At 45.9% G+C, this 12,942-nt stretch overlaps 1 long non-coding RNA gene across 1 annotated transcript in view; it reads right to left on the reverse strand.

The window, feature by feature from the left end:
* The window catches only part of LOC131506405 (uncharacterized), a 61,159-nt gene that overhangs the window by 24,117 nt on the left and 24,100 nt on the right, over nucleotides 1-12,942 (reverse strand). The window lies entirely within an intron of this gene.

Here is a 12,942-nt window from a genome sequence, read left to right on the forward strand (position 1 = left end):
CAACGGGTCCCAAAGGTGCTCCTGGTTTTCTCTTCAAAACTGTCATCTTTTATCAGTGATCGCACATGAAGGGCAACAGAATGTGCCACCCCAAAATATGACATAGCACCCCCAAATATGCTGCTTCAGTGAGTTTTTCTTTACATTTTTTATTATTTTTTTAATGTTTATTTATATTTGACACAGAGAGAGACAGAGCGTGAGCAGAGGAAGGGCAGAGAGAGAGGGAGACACAGAATGTGAAGCAGGCTCCAGGCTCTGAGCTGTCAGCACAGAGCCTGATGCAGGGCTCGAACCCACAAACTGTGAGATCATGACCTGAGCTGAAGTCAGACACTTAGCCAGCTGAGCCACCCAGGCACCCCACTGCTTCTGTATATTGATTATTTTGAGCTGTAAGCAAATACGGGGAGAGGCTTTCTCTGAACTCCCCTCATCTGCCTAAAGGCAGATACTCCAAGAGGAACTCAGTTGTCATAAATCCCCTCCTGTGAGTCTCATCAACCTGGGAGAACTGACTCTTGTCACAGGAAAGGAGCCTAGAAGTCAACCCCGCACCCAAACTAACTTTGTCACAAACTGTCACACCACCCATCTATTCTTCCAAGGGCCCATTTGTCTTTCCTAAAAATCATTTCCTCTCTCCTGAAAGGCCTATATTCTCCTTCCCCTTTCTCTATTAAGATGGCTTTTAAACCCAAATCCTAACTCACTTGAGTTGTTCATTTGTCCCTGAGTATCTCCCACACACATAAGTATACATGTAAATGCATACACATATACATTATATTAGTATATACAGGTATATACAGGAGGTATACATGTTAATGAACATCTGTTTTTCTCTTGCTAATCTGTCTGCTATCACAGAGGTCTCGGCTAAGAACTCAGAAAGGTAGAGGGAAATTATTTCTCCTCTCCTGCACACATGCAGTCTGGATGCACAATAATGCTAATGAGCTAGCAATAACTGTCCCTTATGAAACAAGGTCATTTCCCCTGGACACCTGAGCACAGACTTCTTTAGACTATTGGATTTTCTCTTAGGTTTATTGAGCCCGGTTTTCCCTTCATGGGCACAAATCAAGCTGCTGCCTGCAAGACCAGCCCTGGAAAGGAGACGGGTAGGACAAGTGTGATAGGGCAGAAGACACTCTGACAAATGAGGCTTGGTCGGAGCTCAGGGGAACTCTATCCTGACGCTGGAATTGGCTTCTCAGGTAAAATCAGGTCACACTGAACAGTGAAGGCGGTTGTAAAAATGGAAAGTGAAGCAAGGCTTGTTTTGGAAGTGGCCATCCCTGGGACCTCGAGGTAGCTTAGATCCCTGGCTGGGGCTCCCGAAGGGGGTCCAGCTAAGGCAATGTCAGGGGTACAGCTGCACATGGGGCATTTCGGGGTGCACGGATGGCACATTACAAAGAAGTTTAAAGATGGAAATCAGCTCTACTGCTTTCTCTTTCCAATCCTGACAATGACCTTCTAATATCATGTCCTTTTTGGGAAGCGGGGAGCTTGGGGGACCTCAAAGCTGGGGATCAGCAGAGCCAGATTCAATGCCCTGTCTGTTCCACCCACACAGAAATGTGAACAAATCCCTGTGACTGGCTCCCCCTAAGGAGCCTGAGGAACAAGCCTCCACTGAGCGTTTGTCGTGTGCCAGGCACCATGCTGTGTGTTTGACACGCACATTATGTATTTTAGTCTTCCCAAGTACCCTGAATGGTAGGTATTGGTGCGCCCATTTTACAGGGAAGGATCATAAATAAAGTCTAACATTGTAACAATACACAGAAGACTCGAACCCAGGTCTGGCTTATTCCAAAGCCATACTGTTTCCATGACAAACAGCCTCTCTCTTTAGAGAGAGCACAGCATGGAAGAGGACTGGGGGTGGATGACTGGTGTGGACAGATGTGTGTGGAAACAGGAGAGGGGAGAGCCCAGGTCTGGAATGACCACGCACGCGTCACAGTTGCCTTACCCCTCATGTCCCCTCTTCCCTGCCAGCGTCTCTCAGTGGCGCACACTACCTGGGCCACTTCCTTTTATTTTTTGCCAGAACCCAGTATAATTTTGAATTTGGGATCCCAGACGAATGTTTCTGCTGATCTCCCCCACAGTGGGGCCCCTTCCCTGCCACTTTCGCTGCCTACATCCCAACCTACCAGCTCTAGGAGTAGGGCCTTTCATTCTACACAAGGCCTCCTCCTTCATAAGGCTGTAAATACAGCTGGGCAGAACCTAAGCCTGCTCTTTAATTGCTATCCCTGAAGACCCATGACATCACTGTGCACCCAGGGGATGGTCTCTAAATATCTTCTGACCAACTGAAAAAACACATTAACCTTTAAAAAAAAAAAAAAAGCCCCAGCATTTTAGGAAAAGCATAGCCACTCAAGTCAGTTTCATGGGGCTCACTTTGGGAGTTGCAAGCAACATTTTGAATAGCTACAAAGCATGAAGAAGTCAGTGGCATTGAGCAAAACGAAAAAGTAAACTAAAATATGTTGCCATTTTTCAAAAATCTCTTCCTTTTAAATTTGGTGTCACAGGACAGTATTTCCTGCCTAGGCAGCTTGGCATGTCCTCACCCCACATACCCTGCTCCCCTGTGAAGAAGAAAAAAAAGGAGGAAAAGGAAATCTTGTGCTATTGGGAAATTGCTGGCTAAAATTTCCTTCTATCTCAACACTTTGTCCTCCTAACCCAGTTCTGAGAATGATCTCAGTGGTCGAAAGGTTTACACATTTAAAGCCAGACAGAACTCAGAAATAGACGAGGGAAAGAACACGAGATGATCTGGTCAGAGAACAAGCTATTTTAGACAACATCGTCTATAGAAAAATGGTTTAAACACCATTTTATGAAAAAGCATTACGGGGAAGCAACTAACCAGGGATTTCCTCTTGGCAAGGAGTTTGGTACTGCTTTTGGTATGTCACATCCTCCACATGTCTTTCCAGCAGGTGACTGAAAAAGCAATAATGGTGCTGGGGAAATTCTTCCATTTCACAGCAGCCACAAGACAGACCATCCCAAGAGTCTGAAAAGATGTATCCCCAGCGACAATTTCTTAGGAGGTTTCAAAGACAGATTGCTTTGGGGAAAAAAATAAAATAAAGACAGATTGCTTTGTTAACTCTCAGTGAACTCCATAGTATTTTCAAAATGCTGCCTGCCTGCCTTCAATTTTACTTCCTCTTTCAGCTGTGGAACAGCAAACCCTGTTGCAGAAATTACCTCTCCTACTGTTCCTGAGTCTTCAGCTCCAAATAGGAATGGATGGATGGATCCATGTGCTCAATACTCTGTCTCTGGGACCAGGAGCTCATACTTGAAGGGGCTACCTTACTTCTCAGCACTGTCCGATTTCTGTTGACTCAAGAATCCACCCAGAAATCTGGAGAAACGTCTCCGGTAGAGTGACACCAACTGTCCCTCCTCCAGTTTATGCACCGGCCACAACATACAGGAAGGAAGTCACAACTTAAAAATATAATTCACACAGAAGCATTGGGCCAACATTTAAATCTTAATCTGAAGTCTCATGATTCCCACACTGACATTGGAGAAAGATCCAATGTCATTAATTGTCACACGGACACCTTAGACCATCTCCTCTGAGCTGGGATCATCCTGGGAGAGCTGCCTCAGCATAGCCGGTGGAGTGCCCTCTGATGAGAACTCTGCCCATGGCTGGATTGGAGTCCCACATCCATACTCCCCTATGTTGTGGCTATGTCCTTGTGCCTAGTGGTAAACTCCCCCCAGGCTTTATGACACGTCCAGATCCAAGGGGATCTCCTCAAGTTCCACTTGAGAAGGGTTTTGGAACTTGCCTCCTGACTCTAATGATAGGTGCAAAAAGCTTGTCATTGCCAAAGAAGCATTCATCAAAGTCTCTGTTCTTCCACAAAAGGATCCAAGTAAGGCTTCCTCCACTGGAGCCTGCCCACCAGACAGAGGTCCAAAGGCGTGGTCTGGTCACACTCAGAGCCCAGGAGGAAATTTCAGTGTCTCCACCCAGAGATCAACGGGATTTTAATCCCTTGAAGTCAATGGACTTCTCCAGATTGCCTTTCAGTAAAAGGTCTGTTCTGACTTCTGATATGCATATCTATTTTCATTTTTTAGATCACTTCCCGGTAATAGCCAGGACTCACAGATGACCGACTCCTTTTATAACACCCCAGTTGGCCTCAATTCCTCCCCAATGCCTGCTCCCTGATGGTAAGGTTCTGCTACCCAGAGGTCAGTGTGAGGCCAATAGGAGAGCCATCTGGCACCCAGGACATGGGAAGTCATCCTTTTAATCCACTGACCATCTGGGCCTGTTAAGAGGCCTGGGTCTGTGGCCTGGTGCTCCGTTAGAAAAATTGTTTTTCTGAATGTGGACTCCAAATCATCACTCCATACAAATGAAGTAAGATACCTCGCCCCAGATATGCCTTCAAGGTACTTCTCCTTGACTCTTGGTACACAAAGACCCTACTCAACCCTTCTCCCTGCCTGGCTGATGTGAATTGTGTATTTATCAGCCGACCGAAGTTCTTTCCATCCTGGTTTCGCAGTCCTCCCCTGATCAGTGTTAGGAGTTGCATAAACAACCTTATCTTTTGGCAGCAGTTTTGAAAAACATGTAAGTCCTTTTCTTTTTCCTCCAGTGCTCCCCCGCCCCGTGCCGGGTACTGTACTGAGCTAGTGCTGACTCTCTAGACTCTTCCCTGGAGCATTGTCCTGGAATATAGTAGGTGGAAAAAAACCACCTGATCATGTTGCTAATCCAGTGGGATGATGGGAGTTCATTTCTCTGTGATGTTAATTGAAGGCCAAGGTCCACACTACTTCACGTGCCTCTTTTAGAACACCAAGGCCAATATCATTGTCACTGCACCAGTTTATCATGGGCCCCCTTGGAAGCAGGTGGGTGTGGCCGGACAAGGATTTGCTGAACAAGGGGCAGGCAAATATTGACACCTGCAGTTGCTGCTCACGGGCGGGCGGGGCTGAGGGCGCTGCACCGAGAAAGCTCCCCCCATAACCCTTTCCTCCTCTTGCTTTCCACAGTCCCCATTTAAACCTAGTTTAATCGATCCTCTTTTTAAAGTCTTCCAAAGGAGGACTGATAATTGCCCTCGGAAGAGCTCCTTAATGCGTAATTTAAATCCAATTCACTTACATATTCCATCTGTGCCTTATCGGCACTTACTAATCCATTGCGCGGAACTCATTTTTCATTATTATTTCTTGAATACGTGACTGGAAAAAGTTGCACACACATCGCTCATCCTCCAGTCTCTTTCTGAATCTTGTGATCGTGACAGAGCACCCCCTCTAAGTCACATTTACAAGTCCCCCAGCGGCCTGCCTTCTTTTCCGGGTTGTGTGGCCTCAGTTTCCCCCGGTTGTCCTTGTGGCTCTCTTTTGAATGCCCTTAAGGACTTATTTCTTCTCTGACTGGGCATGCTGTGCGGCCCAGACATTAAGCCATCACTGAGTTACTTCTGAACGAACAGCAGGCAAACAGGCAGGAGAGACTCTAGAAAAGCTGTGATGAATGCACGCTCTTTTGGAACAAAGGATAAGGCCAGCCCCAAGTCCAGTAGCACAAACAGGACAGATCTGGCAACTGGCAAGGACAGAAGCACCACACAAAGATCTTCTAGGGTGCACAGTGAGGAGCCCGGGGCCCTTCCGAGCGCAACTGTCATCTTCCAATTTAGAGGATGCATTTGAAGGGCAAAGCGGGGAAAGAGGCACCGAGAGGAATGTGGGCAGGAGGAGGAGGTGGAGGAGTGGGGACCGACCCCACAGGTCAGGGAGGATGAAGGACAGACGTGGGGTAAGAGTGGCTCAGGCTGAGAAATGGGTACAAATTCATTGTACACATTAACATACAGGAGGTTCTAATATCTGTCTGTGGGGTGTGCATTTGAAGGCCACCTCCCCACCCTATGGTGACTTTGTTGGTGAGGCTTTTTCTCTCAATGATACCTGTGATAGGCAGAGGCACTGAAATTGTGGAAGGACCTTGTGCTGGAAAAGTTGGAAAAGCGTGCATGTCTAGAACCTGCTCTTGTACATTTTTATTTCCTCTAAGAGTTCCAGGGCCACAAAATCACAGGAGGCTGACGTGAAGGGGGAGTTACAGGGGCGAGACAGCTTGAAGGATGCGTGAGGAAGTCACAGTGTACGTATGCGGGAGCGTAGGGGTGGCACTGCCTCCTTGAGAGAAGCTTCTTGGTGCCTGCAGTCCAAGACCATGAGAAACAACCCCGAGGATAGGAGGTCTGCCACCTGCAGCCATCGTGACTGTGCCAGCCGCTGGTACTGGAGCCAAACACAGTTCACCAGGCACACCCCAGGTTGGATGGTGCCGCCATTGTTCTTCGCTCCGCCTGGAAGTTACTCCATACCCTCCACAGTCTTACCCATTCTCAAGGCTCTGCTCAAGGCCACCAGCAGGAGGCCTTTGCCACCACACTGCCACCTTCATTTAAATTCCTAGCGCTCACTGTTTCCACCAATTACAGTCTGCTTTTGCTCAATTATTCCAAGCAGATCACCATTTGGAAGCAATGATCAGCAAGGGTTTCAGAGTTAAATAGAAAGTTTTAGCACCAAATGAAAACTCGAAGAAAATCTGAGACTCCGAGCATCTTGCCAAAGCGTCTCCCATTAGTGCAAGTAGGAACTGGTTTCATAACTTCAAGAAATTGGACTTTCCAATATGTCTAGGGAAGTTGTAAGTGGAAATGAAGAATTTGCAGAGACATTTCCTCCAGTGCTTAAAAAGAAATGATTGACCAAGAAGGCTATCTCAGGATTGTACTTAAAAAAAAAAATGTTTATTTTATTTTTGAGGGAGAAACAGCATGAGCGGGGGAGGGGAAGAGAGGGGGACAGAAGATCTGGAGCTGGCCCTGCGCTTAATAGCAGTAAGCCAGATGCGGGGCTCGAGCTCACAAACCATGAGATCATGAGATCACGACCTAAGCTGAAGTTGGACACTCCACCAACTGAGCCCCCCAGGCGTCCCAAGATTGTACTTTTAATTTTCATGAAGCAGATCACTATCAGAAACAACTGCCCTATGAACGTTCCATTCTCAAGGAGAAAGCAAGAGGTAAATGCCATGCCAGCAGAGATTAACTGTACCAGTATTTTTATTGGTGTTGTTATTGTTTTAGTAGTGCTCTGATTCTAAACTCCATAAGCTTTGAGTGATTTGCCACAATCATACTTTCACTTAGAGCCCAGTTACTTTTCATGCTTGATTTTACAGACAGAAGCATTTGTTGTTGTTGTTGTTTTAGTAGGGGAGGATACATATATCGCATTATAGTAGAAAACCCAATATTTGACAATTTCTGGCTACTGACCCATCATAGCACCATTTTCTGGATTTGTGTCTCATTGAACTTTGCTGTTTGTATTAGTTTCCTATTGCTGCTGTAACAAATTACCACAAGATCAGTGGCTTAAAAAAAAAAACACAAATATCTTATCTCATGGTCTGAAGAGGAGAAGTCCAAAACAGGTCTTACTGAACTAAAATCAAGATGAGGCAGAGCTCTGTTCCCTTTTGCCTTTTTCAGCTTCTAGAACCTGTTTTCATTTCTTGGTTCATAGCCAACATTGGCCAGTCAATTCTCATATTGCATAACTGACTTCCTTGCCTCCCTCTTTCACATAAAGGCCCCATGTGATTACACTGGGCCAGGCTGGATAATCCGGGCTAACTTCCCATCTCAGAGCTTTGATTTTATCATATCTACACATTCTTTTGTTGTGTAAAGGAACACATGCACAGTTTCCAAGGATTAGGGTGTGGACCTTTTAGGGACGCCATGATTCTGCTACCACTCTGTTACCCTTCTGTGTGTTCGCGCTTCCTTGAATGCCTCTTTGTCTTTTTATTCCCCACAGCAATTGCCCAATTCAGATACACATAGGGTATTTTTAAATTAACTTTCCTTCCTCACTCTTGATTTGAATAACACCCAGGTGTACTCTCAGGCATGGGTTGAGTTGACCCAACTACGGCATCTTTCCTACCTTCCTGCTGGGATACAAAGGTGATTAACTATTGCCCCAATTTTCAATAACTTTGCCTTGCAAGATGTTCAAGATGACTGGTCAGCATCCAGGCTTTTAAAAACATGAATAACACATATATCTAAAGATAAGAATAAGTGCAAGACAGGATCAAGCACAGTTTTACGGAGCAAGGAGAGAGCTGGAATTAAAGGAGCAGACAACCAAGGAGAAAGAGAGTCCAAGTGGGTCCATTCTCTCCACATTTTGAATAAGGTCTTGGGGAAAACTGAAGTGAGTGGGGGCAAGATAAAGTGTGCAAAGATGTAGCATAGACATTAGAACCCAAGGGGCACCTGGGTGGCTTAGTCGGTTGAGCATCCAACTCTTGATTTCCACTCAAGTCCTGATCCCAGGATTGTGGGTGTGAGCACATTGGGCTCTGTGCTGAGCAAGGAGCCTGCTTAAGATATTCTCTCTCTCTCTCTCTCTCTCTCTCTCTCTCTCTCTCTCTCTCTCTCTCTCTCTCTCTCTTTCCCTCCCTCCCTTTGCCCCCCACCCCTACTTGGCACACTCTCATGCTCTCTCTCTCTCTCTCTCAAATTAAAAAAATGAGATCCTTAAAGATATCAAAGTATGTTTATGCTTAAATATATCCCAAGAGCAAGGAGTACACATTTTATTTAAAGCACTACAAATAAAATGTTAAAATGTAGAGACTCTTGGAGGGAAGGGGAAGGCAGGAGGGACTGATATAAGCAGTTCCTCCGGTCTTTCGCTTTGTCAGTCAGCTGCTGAGACAAATCACGGTTCCATGGACATGTCAAATTTCTCTCCATCTGCCCCAGAGCCCCTCTCCAATACTGTAGTCTTAGGATATAGTCACATTTCCCTGTACTTCCCATCTCCCTGTATCTAAAAGCACGATCTCCTCTGCCTAGTGTCCCCTCTGGTCTGCTTCATCTTTCCAGGTTTAGCTAAAACACAACCAGACTCTTCTCGATAAGTAAAGATTTTTCCCACTCCGGGACCCCTAGGGCACTTTGTTTGCAAAGTGCAGAGCACCGAACACGTGTGGCTTCAAATTCTGCAACACAAATCCACACAAACCGCTAAAAGCAGAATCCACGTGGCTGCCTGTATTTTCCCAAGATAAGAAGATCACAACATCTTCCATCCAGGCCCTTCCGGAACCTTGCCAATAACCTGTCAAGGCACAAAGTCTAACTCTGTTTCATTTGAGTCTGGGCAGGGTTGTGGCTTGACTGCCACTGATAGAAGGCAGTGGAAACGGTGCTGCATGACTTCCAGATCACAAAGGCATTCATCGAGCTTTCGTCTTGCCGCGGAAGCACTTAAGCTTTGAGCCCTGAACCTCCATGTTAGCAGTCCAGCCACCCTGAGGCTGCCGTGCTGTGTGGAAACCACACCACATGGAGAGGCCCTGGATGGGTGCTCAGTCCACAGTGCTCATCTTCAAATATCTCATCCCAAATCAGGGACCAGATATGTGAGTGGAAGGAGTCCTCAGATCACTTTGTCCCCCAATTTCATGTCACTCCAGACATTATGGAACAACCCTAAGTGCTATGGGGCTGGGAGATGGTCCCTCCCATGATGACGGCACAGACGGATGAGGTCATGCTGGCCTGGCTCTCACTCAGCCAAGACTGTCTAGGCCCCCAACATTATGGAACAGCCATTCCCACTATCTCGATTCCAAAACCACACAATCCATAAGCATAATAATAAAGTTGTTTTAAGCCACCAAACTTTGGGGGTGACTTCTTATGCAGCAACAGTGGCTGGGGTACCAGGTATGAACTATATAGGTATTTTCACTGAACTTACAACGGTAAGTAATCAGGGGTATCCTGATTCAGAGTTATGACCACAGCCATGAAGTCATCAGATAGATGAATGCCCAGGAAAACTAGGGCAGTGTCAGTGGATTCTCCAGTGCTGGATGAGAGAAAAACATTATGAGCATCACTTCTAAGACAGTTTTTTTGACTTGAAGCAAGAAAAGATATTTGGGGGGAGTCTATCACTTCTCTAGAAGAGAAAAGTGAGCAGAATTTGGGTGCCTACAGACTGCTGAAAATAGGCACAACTCCCTCCCCAGGACCCCTGGGTACACTGCCTTCCTGCTCTAGGGAAGACCACCACCCAACTTAGGCAGGAGGGGCCCCTGTGGGAGGAAAACAGCAAAGGACACATCTCAGACAGGTTAGGGATTTCCAGGCAGTCGCGGTAATAGTCCTTTCTGTTGTTTCTTATATATGTCTTTTTTATGCCACATTGTGGGTCACACACACACACACACACACACACACACACCACAGCTGACGGTGCACAGGACTTCCTGAAGCTTGGACAGAGTAATTGTTGCTGGGAAGAAAAGGGAAGTGAGTTTTGCCTTCTGTGGCTGACATGTGAGAGGCTGGGCAAACTTCCCAGTCCAAGGAATCTCTGTGACAGGCTCATAAAGGAAAGGAGAAAAATCCCCACAGAAGTTGCTGAAGTGAAAGTGAGTTGTCCAAACACGGGACCCATTCATTATACGGGGAACGGCTGAAATGAAAAATAAAACTTGGGAGACTTTGTAACGTCTTGACAGTTAAGTAGACGTCAATCGATATTGTTAAGACATTTAGGAATCCAAGAAATTACTATTAGGACTATTCTTTTTCTTTGCTTAAGACAACTGAATAATTTTGCATGGACCAGGATGGGAATATGAAGTTCTTGGATGTTTCAATCAATCAATCAATCGATGATTACTGAGCAGGAAATTCCAAAACTCTTTGTTTGGATAAAGAAATTCCAAGAAAGAACTTTTTAAAGTCTGTAGTAAATGGATGTTTCCTTCCGTATTAGCTGTGATTTATTATGCATTACAGGTCTACTTGAGGCTCCAGACGTATATTTTAAATATCAGGCTTTCTTCTTCTTGTCCTAAAAGGTGTAATTATGAACTGAGTATTGGCTTAAGGGACTTCAGTCTTTCTTAGTGTAATCACCTGCCCAACATCCTCAATTATCTGATCACTAACTAGTCCAATCTCCAGTTTACCTATGGTGACATTCTGGAAAAAGTCAATTACAGATCATCTTGTGTTAGTTACAATGGTGCTGACTGTTATTACACATAAACCCGCAAAATACTATTATTGATTTATATAAAATATACAATTTTACTTATGAAAGTTATGTCCCACTCATGTAGAGTCCAACTGACGCAAGGCTCCACTCTGCACAGCCCTCTAGGGACCCCAGCTGAGACAGCAAACGCATGAGTGTCCTCAACACATGGCTCACAGTGCTGTCCATGGCACAGACATCCAACCAACATACAGAACACAGGGAGCAAAGCGCCTTATTTTTATAGGCCAGGCTTAGATGTGTTTACATGACTTTTGCCCACATCCTGATGGCCAGAGCTCATCACATGGCTCAAATTAGATGCAAATGTTTCTGGGCGATGCTATCCCTGGCTGACCATCCGCTTCCCAGCAACACAGAAAGGGGCATAGTTCTTTGGTGAACAACCAACACTTCTCCACCCATCTCATTTACACCGTGGATGCTACCCATCCCCAAGCCTATGGGGTAGTGCCACACACTATTATTTGAAGTCCAGTCACAACAGACCCATGCTTTGCTGCCTTGGTCTGCATTATATTTAGTTTGGAGAAGTGCTATGGAGCTGGCAGACGGTCCCTCCCATGACGACATAGCACAGATGGATGAGGTTGTGCTGGCCTGACTTGCGCTCAGCACAGCGGTGCTATGACCTTTCATATTTTCCATGTTCCTTCACCCAAGGGGTTGGAGGAGGACCATATATGGGAGGCCTTGTGAAGGAGAGTGTTCCTTCCATCCTTAATGACAGATAGACACATTAGCATGGCGGGTGCCTGCAGGCCAACTTTAAGAAGCCAGCACTGGGCATCCAGAAGATTTGCTGTGGAGTGCCTGGGTGGCTCAGTCGGTTAAGCGTCCAACTTTGGCTCAGGTCATGATCTCACAGTTTGTGGGTTCGAGCCTTGGATCAGGGTCTGTGCTGACAGCTCAGAGCCTGGAGCCTGCTTCGGATTCTGTGTCTCCCTCTCTCTCTGCCCCTCCCCTGCTAATGCTCTGTCTCTCTCTGTCTCAAAAATAAATAAAACATTAAAAAAAGAAAAACATATTTGCTGTGAGATTAGGCCTTGGCCAGGATTTCACTTAGTAATAAATTCTCTTATTCTTTTGTAAGCAGCTACTAATAATGTAACGCCTGGGGCAAGCGAGCCTGTATAAAACCCTATTCATTTGCATAATAAACCGGCCTGCTGTGCGGGCCCATCACCCTCCTTCTATGTAGATCTAAATTATTTTTAAAGTAACGGCAATGTAAACTATCATGGACTGTGATCCCATTGTACTAGGCACTGTACAAAGTCCAGGACTTCTATAATAGTAACAATCATTCTGTAAAGTAGACATTGGTTTTGTTTTAAAAGGAGGTACCTGGGCAAGGTTAAGTAGGTTGTTCAAAGCAAATGATGAGTGGCTGAGCTGAAATTCAACTCCAGAACTATGTAACTCTAAAATGTGTTCAGGGGCGCCTGGGTGGCTCAGTCGGTTAAGCGTCTGAACTTTGGCTCAGGTTGTGATCTCGTGGTTCTTGAGTTCGAGCCCCGCATCGGGCTCTGTGCTGACAGCTCAGAGCCTGGAGCCTGCTTCAGATTCTGTGTCTCCTTCTCTCTCTCCCCCTCCCCACTTGCGTTCTGTCTCTCTCTCTCTCAAAATAATAAGTGAATATTAAAAAAAATTTAAATGCGTCCTCCCTCCACCATGCAGTGTGATGACGACGGCCAGCCCCCCACTATCACGCCATGAGGTGCTCACCACCAGCCA

This window comes from Neofelis nebulosa, chromosome 3 (genome assembly GCF_028018385.1).
Source record: "Neofelis nebulosa isolate mNeoNeb1 chromosome 3, mNeoNeb1.pri, whole genome shotgun sequence".
NCBI lineage: Eukaryota > Metazoa > Chordata > Mammalia > Carnivora > Felidae > Neofelis > Neofelis nebulosa.